Source organism: Leptonotus elevatus, chromosome 8 (assembly GCF_054856555.1).
Source record: "Leptonotus elevatus isolate MCC_2025b chromosome 8, RoL_Lele_1.0, whole genome shotgun sequence".
Classification (NCBI taxonomy): domain Eukaryota; kingdom Metazoa; phylum Chordata; class Actinopteri; order Syngnathiformes; family Syngnathidae; genus Leptonotus; species Leptonotus elevatus.
In genome coordinates this window covers 26088567-26105296 of record NC_141246.1, presented here as the reverse complement: position 1 = coordinate 26105296, position 16730 = coordinate 26088567, and the positions used below count along the sequence as shown (strand labels likewise).

At 39.5% G+C, this 16730-nt stretch overlaps 1 protein-coding gene across 1 annotated transcript in view; it reads right to left on the bottom strand.

The window, feature by feature from the left end:
* LOC147170313 (uncharacterized) overlaps positions 1–14900 on the bottom strand; it is an 84625-nt gene extending 69725 nt beyond the window's left edge. Inside the window, 1 exon segment of the mRNA XM_086082169.1 lies at positions 14776–14900. The gene's annotated coding sequence lies outside the window, so the exon portion shown is untranslated.
* Between the last annotated feature and the right edge of the window lie 1830 nt (positions 14901–16730).

Genomic DNA, 16730 nt, shown 5'->3' with positions numbered 1-16730 from the left:
ATCTGTTGCCATGATTGTCAGTCCCTCCTTTGCAGTATGGATCTGCAGAGTGAAGTTTCAGATTGATATTGTGAAAAACTCCCTTGAGTGAATCACAATTTATCAATCTGGCTTGTGAGGTTAAATCAGGTGCGCTTTGTAGGAAATTAGTTGTTGCCATTTTACCCTTATATGGCAAAAGGGTTTTCAGAGGTCAAGAAAATAAAAATGTAAATATTAATATATTCGAATTCTACACTTAATTCCCTTTAAAGTGATATACATAATACATAGACACACCGAAATAATTGACAAAGTTACAGCAATTTTAATGTTGCCAGGTTGAAATCCCTAGTTTTGAGAAAATCAAATTTAAAGTTTTTGTCTTTGCATCTTTCAAATTTCCATAGCAACCAGTACCTTAGGAAAAATATATTGACATACAATTTTCATTCATTGTTAAAAGATTACTGGAAAGTAGGGCTGGGTGATATATCTATATAAAAATTATATCGATAGATTTTTAAATGGGATATGGAATTAGACTATTTTGTCTACATCGATACGATATAGTTCAAATATGCGCTGCTGTGCTCCTGTCTGCCCTGCCCCGCCCCTCATCTTTTGTACAAGGGGGCGTGAGGGGAGGTTAGAGACATTTGCATTAGTCAACAATAGCCCTGTCCCAATTCTTGCACTTCCACCCTTGTGCGAGTGTGTAGGGTGTCCCAGTTCTCCTAAATGTACTGTCACCTTGCTACACTTCAGCAGTTTGCTACCCACAATTCATTGCAGAGTTGACCAAAAGAGTGGGAAAATGGCGGCATTCGATGGTAATTCCTAACCTTGCTCTGCAAGATGAACTCTGGCGGTATTTGTGAGTTTACAAACTCCGGAGAATACTTGTAATATCTTGTACCGAGCCCATTGATTTCCACCGATCCGACTTTCACATTGACGAGCCTATCTATTATTCCATGGATTAAACGACAAACCCCCGCTCCTGGGAAAAAAAAAAACGAAACTTTTTTTTCCAAATAGTTATTTTTGAAGTCCATTAAAGTTGAATGAGAGTTGAATTTAGTGAATATAAATACTCAATTGTTCCATATCTTCTGCAGATATATACACATATTGCACAAACACTAATAAAATTTGCCTATGCTAAACGATTAACAATCGCGAGTAGCATTAACCCCGGAATAAACTCTAATCCCTTATTGTACTTTCCCTGAAAATCACTTCATAGTCCAACATATGAAAAATCCAACTTGATCAAAATATTCAATGGTAAATGGAGTGCACTTAAATAGTGCTTTATCTTCATCATATGTTTACTAAGCCTGACGTATTCGCTTGTCTCGTTTAAACATATTGAGTTGTTGAAGCCTACAATGGCCATTGACGCAGCATAGTAACGGTACCGCACAGAAAGGTTTTTCAAATAACTTACTTATGCTTCAGGATCCCGCGCCGTCATCCTGATGTTTTTCTTTGGGTTCCATCCCATTAAAATCCATAAACGTCACAAAGTGAGTTAGTTTCTACCGCCAGCGTCCGTGTTTGCAAAGTGAAAACTCCCTTGCGTCAGTTGTTAAGTGCATTATGGCCAACTGGGTCAAGTTGGCTTGGTTATTGCACATTTGGTGGCGTAAAACGCCATGGCATAATAGTCAGTACGGCAAATGCTGGATAGCCTAGTTGCACGCTACTTGGAGTAAAAAAATTAAAATAAAAAAAATACTCAGTGGAGTAGCCGTATCGGGTGGAGTCTGCTCTATGCTATAATAAATGCCGCCTTCCTGTTGCTGACGCACGTAGGGCCACCATTTCACGTGTATCAGACGCTAATAAATTCATTAGAGCTCTTTTATTTATTTAGCGATTTTGATGCGGATTGTTTTGTTACAAACATAAGACATGTAGCGATGCTAATTTAGTCCCTTTTCAGTCTAAAGAGACCACAAACAAACCCTAAGAAGCATCTTAGTTAGTAGTGGTGAATGCCGGTTGGAGTACGTCAGCAATAAGTGTCCATGCGGAAACATGAACACAAATATGTTTTTAAAAATTATTAAAATTAGGGATGCACTGAAATGAAATTTTTGGGCCGAAACCGAAAACCGAAAATTTAAAATGCTTGGCCGAAAACCTTAACAGCGAAGAAGAAAAATTGCCAATTTTTACTATCATTGCATTTATTATAATTAATTAAAATTATAATGTTATTATAAAATATTTATTTAGCACTGGCATTTTAACAAAGCACAATATAAATTGAAATGTGCCCACACCGCGGAGATGTTGGCTCATGGTACATTAAACACCAAACCAGGGTTGAGCCTTTTCTGGCAATTGCACTTTATAGTCAATGTAGTTCGCACAGGCGGGCACGGATGCGTGCGGCTGGACAAGGTGCGGCGCACATTCACATATTCACCAACGTTTAAAAATAAATACATTTGTTCGCACCAGCCAATCGGCTTCAGGAACGGATTGCAAAGTCACACACAACGTGCTGTACAGGTCTGTTGCCACCCGGAGATAGTGTGTGTTTAAAACTGTTGATAGCAATAGTGCTAGCATTAGCTAAAGTATTTAGCACGGCCACCGGGATGCCGGTGAAAACGTGGAAGCGTTCAAGGGGCTCTTATAAAAAAGAAAATAAATAAAAGGGGAAGCCGCTGCAGAAGAAAGAGTGGCTCACCTGTACTGCAGTACACGGCAGTTCTGTCTTAAATGTTCTATACCAAGCAACGCCCCTCTCCTCCGGGAGCTGCTGACACTCACCCCCGTGTTTGCTGTTGAATTCAAACAGACGCTTACTTGCAGCGTTTTTTTGCTTGCGTCACCACAACATCCTACCTCGGCCATATTCTTGCTGCTTTAATTTTATTTATTTTCGGTGGCCGAATATTCGGTACATCACTAATTAAAAAAGCTTGCATTATTCCGTCGACCAATTTTTGTGGTCGAACTCAACCGACTTGGTCAACTTTTACCCCCAACCCTAGTTCGGACTGGCCTGGCAATAGCCAGATTGATTTGTGCTTCACTCGAGGGAGTCCTCCACAATATCAGTCTGGGACTGCCGTACTTGGCGACCTTGTGCGCATGCACCGCAGATCGTGCAAGGGCTGCAAATAAATACTTCGCAAATCCAGGCGTTCATCATCATCATTTAAAGCAGCAAAATTGCCAAAACAACTCATGTTTGATCACGCAATGGAACACAGTGGCGCAAGGGCAGTTTCCCGCAGATTTGAAATCTACTTGGGTTGGTGGACACCGGCGGGAGCTCAGTTATGTTACTACGTCTCCTCTAGCCTCACAATCCTCAAAATGACGGCGAACTAACATTACATGCGATATATCTGGTCGTGACACGTTTTATTTTATTTATTTATTTCTCTAAAACTTCTTGGGTGGTGGCCAGTTTACTTGGGTGGCCCACCCAAGTATTAACATGGTGTGGGAAACACTGGGCCCAGCTAACAATGCCCAGCAGGCCCGGACAGGTGAGCGACGGCGAGTGAGCCAGCGAGCAGCCCGACAACGAGGAGCTAGTGTTAGCAATGAGCACGAGTGGCTAGCTACCAGCTAGCGAGAATGCACTCAGCGACTACTGAGCTGAGTGCGATAGACAAGTTCTAGCGAGGGGTGGAACGTGTAAGCACTACAAATCCTTTCCATCGTCTAAAACAGTATGAAGCATGTGAAGCTGCATGCTGCAGGAGCCCCAGTCGCATACTGTCAACAAGTTAGTGTCACACTTGGTATTTTGTAATTATCCTTATTTGCATCTGTCATTTGTCAGAAAGGGGAAGAAATTCTGTAATTAGATTTCAGTAAAACATTTCTAGTTATAAAAAAAAAAAAAAGTTTATTGCACTTTTCTTGTGAATAGATCTCAGAAAAAAATTGACTATTATATTTTATAGGCTATTTTTATTGACGATTAGAGGTGGGCGATAATCATCGTCATCAATAACATCAGCTTTACTTTCATGATATCCAATTAGACATTATCGAGTTTTAATACAATCTCTAAATGGGGGGGGGGGGGTAAACGGCTCAATTGATTGGCTGCAAAATAGGAGTAAGTGATGAAAGTTCTCATTTGGCGAATCAGGGTGCATAGACGGCAGAAGAGGAAGTGATACGCCTACATTCGACGACATTCGAAGACGGGACGGAAGTGTTTACAAGTGAGAACATGGAATCGAAGTCTTGTTTTAGCGACTAATAATTTAATAGAAACTTAGCAAGACTGAAGTCCACGTCCCAAACCTGGAAATTATTTGGGCTTGACAATACCAAAATAACATCGTAACGTGTGCCGGCAAACGCTGGCCGTGAAAAGCACTTCTGTTGCACCTCTGACCATATGAAGGATTCCGTTACTTTGTACTTCACATGGACGACTACCGTTAAAGAAAAGATAAGTAAAGCAGCCGAACACAATAAAAAAAATAAAAATAACCCACTGCAATTGAGCTAACACACACCGTCATTGACAAAGCAAGTAAACTTTGGCGATAACTCGCGAACGCTGCCGTTATGCAAGAGAGTAAAAGTTGACCGGATGTTCCATATTGCCTTAGTATTCAGTTTTTACACGCTTGTATCATAGCTACATTTGCGACTATATCGCGTGTATTTAAGTTGGAAACTGCCTGTCAAAAGATTGCGGCTGTATTTTTTGTTATTACAAATATATGCAGGATGCTGGCTTTCTCTTCCAGTATATTCGTTCCATCACGATCAAATCACCATACAACCCCCCCCCCCCCCCCACACACACACACACACATACAAAAACCCCCACCCCCAATTCTGACTGCTGTAGTAAACACCTTTTGTCATTTTGATTTCTTTAGTATTTGGCAGTACTTAACTCTTTGACTGCCAGACGTTTTCAGAAAAGGGATGCTGTCAGTGCCAGCCGATTTAAGCATTTTGACTGATCTTTCAAGGTCCACAGAAAATTTTCTGTTTGGACTATGGAAACACACATACTACCAAATGAAAGATGGAATTTTCATCTTTCATCAGAAAGAAAAAGTTTGTTTCTACCTTATTCCGTTCTTTAGTAATCAACAATAGACAATGGTTAGTTTCACTCAAATGCGCTTGTTTTGGACCAAAATACGGAGAAATCAAGCTTTTAGTGAAACGATATTATTTCATGCACTCTAGTGAATTTTACACTTCTTTTTGTCCATGAATGATGCCACAAACACCTAAATAGTGCTTTACTTCTATAAAACACTACCACCAAGAATGAAAAAGTGTTTTTTGATAGCAAAATACGTTTATTTACATTCAACAGTGTAACAATTTGACAACAATTTGGCAAACTATTTACAAATGTGTGCAACTGTGGTACTATTTACAATTATGTGGATGTTTCAATGACAGTTTTTCTTATTGTGTCACCCAGCACTGTACTGCACACACTTTCTCTTAGTCACCCCCACTGCGTTTTCCCCATACAAATGCTACATTTACACCAAAACCGAAAAGGCGATTTGGAACGCTTCCTTTGGTTTTTTGGAACGATTGCCGCTCATTCATGCATTCGTACACACCGGAGAGGAGGAGGCGTGTCCCTCGGTGGACATAAAGTACTTTAGCGAGTCAACAAAAAGAGAGCACCGCTGACTACTTCCACTTCTTGCCTGGGAATATACAGCCGGGGCACTATTTTCTCGAGCAGTGCCTTTTTAGAGGTACGCTATTTTAGTGACAATGCGGCAGTTGGCAGTTGCGCTAAATAGCTTTGGCATGGATGATAAACACTGCTGCTACCTTGGTACAGTAAATACACTTACTAACACTTGTATGCTACTTCCTTGCTCATCATTCGGTCCCGGCTGGCCGTGTTGTTGCGCTTGAGGTGACAACAGACAGGACGCTGTGTGTGACGTAGCCGGTACTCAAAGCTGATTAAAAAGTTAAAAATGTTCTACTTTGGCAAACATGCGAGTGTGCAGATTTTCGCCACGAATGTGCGGGTTTCGCTGCACCGCACCGCATCCCAGCGCTCCAAACGCGACTTCCGCGCCGCCACCCCCCACGCACTTTCGTTCTGGTCCGCGCGAAGTACATTGACTACAATGCAAACGCGCCGTCGAAACGCCTCCTTCCGGTTTTGGTGTGAATGCAGCAAAACAAGCGCATAATGGCGGAGGAGCGACTTTGTTCCGAAATTCATCGTCCATAATGCAACTGTTTTGGCTTCACGCCAAACAACAAAGAGCAGGCGAAAATCATATGCAAAGTGTGCAAGGCGAGGATGAAGACAAGTTACGGCAACACTATGAACCTCCATCACCTGAAACGGCAGCGTCCCACAAAGTACAATAAGAGCCAAGCTAATAACTAGCAGCGACAACAGCTCATACCTGCGGCTCCAAAACAGCCGCCCGTCACAGAAGCGTTCAAACTCACGTCGCATAACATTGGATCCGCGTTACAAGCTGCCAAGTTGTAAGTTGCAAATAGTAGCGAAATAGTGGCACAAAAAATACAAAATGTGCAGGTTTTTTGTGGGTTTTTTTTACAAGCGACCTGTAGCTTTTGTGAAATGATGAGGTCAAGCGGCGAACTAACACCGTAATACCAATTTGCAAAAGTTACCAGTCCATGCCAAAACAACACGCAAACGTGCGCAGCTTAAAAAAAGAAGTGTTGCATTCATGGCTCTTTCAGACCATCGGAAACTACATAACCTGCGAAGCACTCACAAGGGTTGTTAACTTGTTACAATATTGACCTTTATTTATAAAAAGGTGCTTTTTACTTTGCTACCATCAGCAATTTGTTTTAACTTTGTGTTTACGTGCTCCTCTCTACTCTCTCTCTCCTTTTTTTTTTTTACCATGACTTTATACCAGCCAAGTTGTGTGCACTTTAAGACATTCACTGTTTTGAATACACTACTTGAAAACAGAACTCTGACCTTTGTTATTGATTTGCTGCTTTATAATTAATATTTTTCTTTACAAAAAGGTACAGTAATTTCTGGACTATAAGCCACTACTTTTTTCACTTGCATTCGACCCTGCGGCTAATACAAAGGTGCGGCTTGTCCATCAGATCACAAGGGGGCGCACTATAAAGGAAGCGCAAGAGCATCAGGCAGAGCAAACCAAACCAAGTGAACCCACAGTAGGAGAGACAGAACGAGAGTGAGACAATTTGCGCCCTCATTATGGAAAAGAAAGTAGCGGGAACCCGGTGCTTTAACATTAAAACACCTGCGGCTTACAGCCGTGTGCGGTTTATGTGTGTAACAAACTCAAGTATTCCCCAAATTTAGCTAGCGCGGCTTATAGTCAGGTGTGCCTTGTAGTCCAGAAATTACTGTACTTATTACAGTGATCATTTTCACAAACTAATAAGTGTAGTCTTACTAGCCTAGTAATTATTATATACTACTCAAATTAAATTTGTAGTTCATATTAATTAATTAAAAGACATTGTGATAAAATCTAAATTGGGATTTGGGAAAATCGTGATATTAATTTTTGCAAGACCACCCACCCCTACTTTGCACACAATTAATGGCCTATCTTATCATAAATAATCAAGAGTTAGAGGGCATAAAAGTTTGCTGATGACACTAATATTTTTAAAAGATAAAGTAATGTTCCAAAAGACCTTAATCTCAAAGTTTTGTCAGGCAACAGGCCTTCGGCTTAATCTTAAAAAATATGAATTAATACCACTCTATGATTGTTTGTACACAAGCTTAGAATCCATTCCGGTGAAGAAGATATTTGGGCATAAACATTACGAGAAATGCAGAATTACGAGAATCTAAAAATATAAGGAGAAAAAATGAAAACATTACTAAAAGTCAAAATCACTGGTTAACTAGGGATCTGACCATATTGGGTAGGAATTTATTATCAAAATCAGAAGGTATCTCAAAATTAGCATATCCTTGTTATTAGGGATGTCCAGATCATGTGATTGGAAACCGAATTCAGAGCACGTCATTTTCAGCTGATCGGTATCGGGAGAAAATAATCGGGTTTTATTTTTTTGCAATTTTGTTTTTATTATTATTTTAGGGGCGACAAAGCAACAAAATCATCCAGAGGTAAACATATTGCCAAACAAAATGTTTTAAATTAACTATGCGACATCGCTACACAGCCTTTAACACCGGAAGTAAACAAAGCAAGCGGAGAATTTTCTGGTAGTTGTGGCCGAAACCTAGCTTCATGTCGTTGTAGCAGCAACGATGTCAGCGGTGTGGAAATATTTTGACTTGGAAAGCTGCACTAGTCTAATGGCAACTTGTAATGTAAGCAAGTTGCAAGAACAGGAGTGCGTTTAATACAACAAATTTAATAAGCCACCTGAAATACAAACACCCAGCACTCCACGCTGAGGTTACTGCAGCCACGCAAGTATTAAAGACGACATTGAGTCAACCGACGCTAAAACAGACTTTGCAGAACAAAGAAAAAATGGCCAAGGATAGTGAAAAAGCCAAGAAAATCACAACCATCGCATTGGATGAGCCGCGGCGGTAAGAGATACCTTCTTGTCACTATTTCTGCGACAAAGTTCTCCCGGGTCTTGACAAGGAGGTACGTGATCACCTGCTCGTTGTTTTACGAGACGTGCCTGCCTAGGAGTTTGTCCATGTGCCCAATGTCACTTCTCAGTCCCACAGCGCAATGGGTTAACGCTAGTTTTAATTTACAGCGTGTAACTGCATGCCCAGCACCTTTGTGGATCGCATACGGCGGAGCATGTTAAAGAGGTGATAGAAAGGATGCTTATCACTTGGGGAATAAAGAAGGAAACGGGTGCATGTAATTTTGCGGGACAATGCGCGAAATATGAAGAAAGCCATGGATGATATAGGAGTACCAAGTCTGGGCTGTTTCGCTCACATACTTAAAGCTTGTCGTGCACGAGGGTTTGCTCTCTGAGCATAGCATCGCAGACACACTGGCAAATGCGAGAAAAATTGTGGAACACTTCAAACATTCGCCCTTGGCCTATTCACATCTGGAAGTTACTAAGATTGACTTGAAGATGGAAGTTAAGCGCCTGCAGCAGGATGTGCAAGTTGGATGGAACAGCAGCTTTTATATGTTACAAAGCCTTCTGGAGCAAAAAAGGACTCTCAGCATCTAAGCTGCTGACCACGGCCTCCCAGCCATGGTGACACCAAATCAGTGGACCCTGATGGAGAAGACAGCTGAGGTGTAGTCTCCTTTTGAAGAGCTGATGAGGGATGTGAGCAAGGAGACTGCAACTGCAGCAGATTTAATCCCTGCCACAACAGATTGGTTTTGTGTTCAATATTTTACAAAGACGTTATTTGTTATCTTATATTATTCTAATTTAATAAACCTTATATTTAATAGCCCTACAACGTGTGCTCTCATGGAGCAGACCGCTGACCAGGGTGTGAGAACCATGAAAAGCACTCTGCTAGCGGCTGTGGAGACCCGCATTTCGGAGGTAGAAAAGGAGCCATTGTACTGCATCGCCACTTTAGTGGATCCAAGATACAAGGACAAGCAAGGCATTGAATGCTGTGATAATATATATTGTTAGTTACCAATAAATCATGCTGCCAATTTTAACTCTTTGACCGCCGTTATATAACGTTTAGTAAAAACCTACGGAGGGGCGCCGAGGACGTTAAAAGACGTTCACTAATTTTTTATTTTTTTGGGGGAAACGGGTGGAGGAAAGCGTCAGTAGAAGACGTGAGGCGGAGCTAGAGTGTTGAGGGGACAATAGCTGATGATGCAACAATGGCTGATGAAGCAACAATGGCGACCGGTTGCAAGCAGCTCACGCTTGAGCATTTTTTTCAAAGACGGAAAGCATCGATCAATACTAAAAAGCGCATTGATGTCGACGATGATGATGACTCCGATCTTGACGCCAAAGTTGGAAGCCTTGACGCGACCGTTATGATCACGTAGTAAGCCTCACCGGCAAGCGCTGCTAACGCCGGAAAACGCGGAGCTGCTCAAGCGGACATTCGATCGGGCGATGGATGCATATTCATCGGAGGAGCGGGTACAGCCTGATCACGGAGAAGACACTGGTTCTGGACTACGATGCCACCATGAATGGAGTGGATAAGATGGATCAGAACATCTCTTACCACCCGGTATAGGAACCGAAGGACATGAGGAAGCCAGACGTAACACCACCGTAACGTAACCGTAGCATGATCCTGAGTAGACTTGATGGCAACACACACTGCAGTATATACTTGCTATTCCCCGGAAAAAACGGCCGGCAAGAAAAAGGCAATCGCAGTGAAACTAATCTGTTGTGCAAATCCTGTTGCGTCTCCTTGCACACAGGGGAGTGTTACACAAAAAGAAAAACTGTCGTTGAAACATCCACATAATTGTAAATAGTACCACAGTTGCACACATTTGTAAATAGTTTGCCAAATTGTTGTCAAATTGTTACACTGTTGAATGTAAATAAACGTATTTTGCTATCAAAAAACACTTTTTCATTCTTGGTGGTAGTGTTTTATAGAAGTAAAGCACTATTTAGGTGTTTGTGGCATCATTCATGGACAAAAAGAAGTGTAAAATTCACTAGAGTGCATGAAATAATATTGTTTCACTAAAAGCTTGATTTCTCCGTATTTTGGTCCAAAACAAGCGCATTTGAGTGAAACTAACCATTGTCTATTGTTGATTACTAAAGAACGGAATAAGGTAGAAACAAACTTTTTTTTTCTGATGAAAGATGAAAGTTCAATCTTTCATTTGGTAGTATGTGTGTTTCCATAGTCCAAACAGAAAAATTTCTGTGGACCTTGAAAGATCAGTTAAAATGCTTAAATCGGCTGGCACTCACAGCATCCCTTTTCTGAAAACGTCTGGCAGTCAAAGAGTTAATTTTCTTCAGATTCAGCACTCGTTGCATTTTTTTCTACTGTGTGTAATTCTTGCATGTATCTGTTTACAGATACTTCACAAACCCGGTCAATCTGAGACTTGCTAAAGAATCCTTGATCAAGAATGTGGTGAAGATCGAGGAAAGAAGGTCTGCAAGCCAAGAGGTGGATGTAGCAGAGCGGTATAAGCAAGACACCATGTCTAAAAGCAAGCAGCTGCTTGGGCAGGGTTCTAGATGAGATCTTGGAAGAATGTCAGTCAGAGATCCCGCCTGTGAGTAACACATCAGCAGAAGCCCAGGTGCAGGCCTAACTCACAGAGCAAACCATCCCTAGGCAAAGTAATCCACTTGACTACTGGAGAGTACATGCTACAATGTTCCCTGTGCTGGCTGCTCTTGCAATGAAGTTTCTCTGTGCCCCCTGCACCTATGTGGACAGTGATATACTCTTTAGTGCAGTGTACAATATCCTTGATGAAAAAAATAATCGTCTCTCCCCTGGTAAGGTAGAAATGCTAATTTTCCTTAAAAAAAAAAAAACATCCACATCATTGTGAAGCCAAAGACAGAGTAAGAAGTAAGAGCTAATTTTGTTAACAAATCTTGTTTTGGTTAAAAATTTCAAATAAAAAATAAAAAGTGCCTTGCAATTTTTGTTTTTATTCATGTTTGTTTCATAATTACTTGAATGTTGTGCCACAAAGATGGAAATCTTTCTTTATCAGTGATTATTTATCTGTTCCACCACTGAAGTGAAACTGTCTCGTCAGTTCAACAGTAGACTACTTTGGCTGTATTACATACACATTACCCTGAAATGGGATTTTCTTTTTTTGTGGCTTAATTTGAAGCTACCTCTTACAAGTGGAGTAAAGCACTTAAGTTTCATTTGCACTGCGTAAAATGTATTTGATCTTTTAAGATTTGTTTTTGTTACAGCAATAGCAAAAGTGGAATTTCAAGTATTTTTTTATATATGTTTATGTAAGACAGATCATTTAAATGTAATTGCAACCTTATTTTGTGCACCTCTGATGGCACCACCTAAAATTATTGGGGACTGTTTTGTTAAAATAAATAAATAATTGGAAGCACTCTTTTTTTCGCTTTAATACTTTGCTGAGGTATCGGATCGGGACTCGGTATCGGCAGATCCTCAAAATCAGGTGACTCTGGGATTGAAAATGGGATTGGGACATCCCTACTTGTTATTCACTTTATGTCACGCCACAAAATATCAAAAAGACAAATATAGTAATACAGGGAGTCCTCGAGTTACGGCTGATTTCCGATCCTATGCTGGCGATGTAACCCGAATTTCGACTTAAGTCAGATCTCACCATTAAAGTCGATATTTTCATCAAAATAATTTGTTCAGTAATTTTTAAAAACATATTTGCATGACCCGGAAGAGCCGGCCGGAACCAATATTTCGTGTTTCCGCACGGACATTCATTGTTGACGGACGGCAGAGCGGAGCTAATTTGCTTAACTTAACTTAATCACGGAAATGTGACGCGCCTGATAGCGAGCCAACCTGCTCGATGGACGTCCATTGCTGGAGGTAACAACAACACAACTTTAAATAACTTTAAAATGGCGTGATTACTGTGGAAAATTAACAAAAAAGAAGGTGCTACGGACAAGGCGCGGGCAGCGTAAAGTCAAAAAGACGTAGGTCGCATACAACGTAACTCGAGGATTCCCTGTATATTAATTCATTTGGCAACAAAACCCACTATATATATATATAAAAGAAAAAAAGTGTATGATAAAGGCAGTTTAAAAACAATAGATTTTGAATCTATAATTGGAGTTTTTAGAATTAACTGGATTGAAGCGTTTCTAGACAAACCCGATTTTTTGTGGTTTCACATTCCAAAAATACTTTTTGAAAAAGTAAGGTGTTTTGAATTTATTTTAAAATGTGATTTTGAAGTATCTAAATATCTGAGTATCATAAACAGCAAGTATTGAAGTTTTAGAAGATGCCATGGTATTTACCCATAATTTTTCACCACATGGCTCCACCTTATGGAACAACAGAGTAATTACATCCAGTAGGAAGACTGTTTATTCAAGAATGGTTTAAGAAAAAAACATTATCTTTGTTATTGATGAAAATGGCGAATTTGAAGTTTGGAAGAATTTGAGAGAAAATCTAAAATAAAAAGCTCTATAAGAGAACATAATAAAGTTTGTAAAACGGTTCCTGTGTCCTTAGCAAACGTGAGCTCTATAAGAGAATTTAATAAAGTTTGTAAAGCGGTTACATTAAATAAAGTATTTAGCACGGCCACCAGAATGCACGTGAAAAAGTGGAAGCGCTCGAGGGGCTCTCATCAAAGAAAAAAAGGAAGGTGCTGCAGGAGAAAGAGGGGCTCACCTGTAGTGCAGTACTCGGCAGCGCTCTATTTTTTGACAGTTTACCAGGCGACCCTCTCCTTCTCCGGTGTGCACGATGAAGCTACTGTGTAGCTGTATGTGTACTCACAAACCCCAGCGAGCGGCAAGGCGGACACTCACTCCCGTGTTCGGTGTTTAATTCAAACAGACACTTGCTTGCAATCTTGGTTGTTTGTTTTTTTGCCTGCGTCACCACAACATCCTCTTTCTGTCATATTCTTTCGGCTTGAATATTATTTTATTTTAAATTTTCGGTGGCCGAATATTCGGTGCATCACTAGTTATCACCCAGTAGCATCTATGTTGAGAAAAGCAGGTTGGGTTTGCGGTGGAGCCTTGCGGTTGTTGAGATCGAGAGGAGGAAACAAATGATCATTTATTTTTCTCTTGTAGTATAACAAAGGAATTTTGGAAGAATGTCACATTATGGATGGAAATTAAATTGGATAAAGTACCAAAACTAAATTTGAACCAAATACTTTATGGTTTGACTAATGTACCAATCGAAGTAAGGAGACTTTACAATATAATAATAATAATGGTTAAATACCACATTCTCGAATGGAAATAGAAAACCATCCCTTGTTTTGTTTCAAATTGAATTGTAGTCACAGTTTGCTTCCTTAGCAACCTTGAAGGACTTTAATACGACTATCAGACGTTATGTGAAGAGGTCTTAAATTATTTATGTTTCTGATATGTGAGACTGACATAGTTGGCTTGGAGAAGTGTAAAAATGCCTTGCTGTTCTTTTGTGTGTGTGTGTGTGTGTGTGTGTGTGTGTGTGTGTGTGTGTGTGTGTGTGTGTGTGTGTGTGTGTGTGTGTGTGTGTGTGTGTGTGTGTGTGTGTGTGTGTGTGTGTGTGTGTGTGTGTGTGTGTGTGTAGTTGCAGTTCTCGCGTGATTCACGACAAAGATTGTTTTGGGGTTTTGTACGGCAGCAATAGGTGGCGAGGTGCCGGTTACGGCAAAACAACCACTGCGATATGAGCCAGCTAACTTGACCCATGCAGCTTCATGGACAACAATTACTTGTTAATTAAATTAAAATAAATGTACAACGCAGCCAGAGCCCAGAACTATTGTAATTTTAATGTGTCCAAATGTTTATTTTTGCAGCAGCGTCCTGTGTTCTTTTAAATTGATAGATACATATAGAATGCTTTATGTCCATAATGATGCTGATATGATAAACGTCTTAACGCCCACGAGTTACCGTACGCAACCTTAATATAGGAGCGCAGTGCATCCTTAAAACTCAAACGCTATTAAAAGGGAAACAAATGCATAAAAAAAAATAAAAATAAAAATAATAAAAATACAAAGGTTAATCGCAAAAAAATATCCAAACCATAAAAAACACCGTGATAACAATACGGCCATTTTAAAATGCGAACTCGGTGGGAATCGCTTTCATTCGATTCCGTGGTATTTTACGCACACTTGAAACATATGAGTATCCACAAATTGAGTGTTCAAATACCTTTTCGCATTGAACGATGTCAGAGTTGGTTGCCGTTACCAAGTGGAAACTAGCCGCGTTTGTAAGACCGTCTTGATCCTCGTCGTCTGGTCCTCCAAGTTCTATTTCTGCTTCCTCGTTTTCGTTTGACGTCAATGATATATTTTATTCTCGCTTATTGGTGGTAGGAAAAGGCTTTCAATACGCATTACCGCCACCTTGTGATATAGAGTGATAGTCAAAACGGCTTTATTTCCTATGTAGCAGATTCCGTGGCGTGCAGAGACATGTGGACACCTCGATGCTCATGTGGAGCTCTTTATTTTTTAAATCATTTTTATGAATTTCACACTTTCTAATACAAAGCATTGAATGCAGAACTCAACAAAACAAATACAAGTTCACTTGCAAAGGGTTATCCAAGAGTTGACATATCATTCAGACTTGATACATTTAAGGAATTTCAAATATAACTCAAATTATATTAGTAAGTATTAAAGATTGGGTGTGATCTGAGAAGTCTTTGTTCATGAATAAAGAATTTGGCTAAACATAAAATTTAATTATAGCACAGTTCTTTGTTCTTGTGTTCAAGAAAAGTTCCAAATGCTACAATGTCTCTTAATATAGGTCGATCTCCAAAATGTCCACGAGTCCAGTCTTGCACACGCTTCCAAAACACTTGAGTTTTAATACATTGAAATAATATGTGGTCTATTGTCTCTACTCCATCCTCACAGAGAGCACATGCATTATCTTCTATTTTAAATTATTATTATTATTTTTTTTAGCAATTCTTTAGCAGAATAAACAGAATTCAAAATTTTAACGTGTGTCTCTTTGACTTTTGGTGGAATAGGAAGTTTTAAATAAAGTGACCTCAGTGCTCATGCGAACCTCAATGAGCGGAAGATCGATGAATGGAAGCTGTCAAAACTAGCGCTGGCAGATATAGTTTATTTTTCAAAGTAAGAATGTAGAGCGTATTAAGTTAAATTAGGGTCAAAAGTTTTGTACTTCAAACAATAAACTTGAAACTGAAAATTGTAGTGTTGATCTTGAATTTTCAAAATGTGAAAATGTATTCAAAGTAAAAATAAGTGAGTAACTTATTTGCAGGTCAAAATTAAATTTGATTCACTTTGGTCATTCTTTTGAATAAATTATTTATATTTACTTTTCGATTCCATATATATTTTGACATTTAAGGTCTTATTTTTTTTTTCAGTTGCATGTTTTTTTTTCTTTTCAGATTCAGGTATGATTTTTTTTTCAAATCTTTTTTTCACTTTCAGATCTTTTTTATTATTTATTTTTTTTTAGTTTCAAATTTTTTTTGAGTTTCAGACTTTTGAAACAAATTTTAAGTCTTGTACCAAAAATTGATGATTGATTCCACGCCGAATCATGAGTGACAGCTGCACAAACGCGCTTTGGAACCTCCCCCAATGACAGTGCCTTCAGGAAACGTAGGAAATAAAATAAATCTGACTCAATACAGTACTTGATTGGCAGAATAATAATTGCAGAGTAAGAATTTGTGGTCCAATTCAGTAGGGATGGAGAAACCGCGGCTTTCCGAAACAATGAACCACTTTCGAGACAATTGCCCTAAAACAATGCACTGCTTCTAGGCATTTGACACACTGCACGAGCTTCATCTGCTGGTCAAACCTGCGCAAATGAAATTTTTAGAATCATTGTTTTCAAAGCTTCATTCCTTGCTATCATGTATGAGCCTCATAAATTCAATAAAGTTTCAGTGGATTATCTCTATCTTTTCAACTGTTGCATTGTGTCGTCCTTTTAAAGTGTGATTTACACAAGTAAGGTTGACCTATCAAGTATGTGTCATTGTTTTTGTCTGTGGCGTTCAAAACATTATTTTTGGAGGAGGCTAATATTTATTTACACTTGGAAGAGAATAAAATACAGAATTGGAAAAAAATAATAATAAATGACTCTCATTGGTTGAG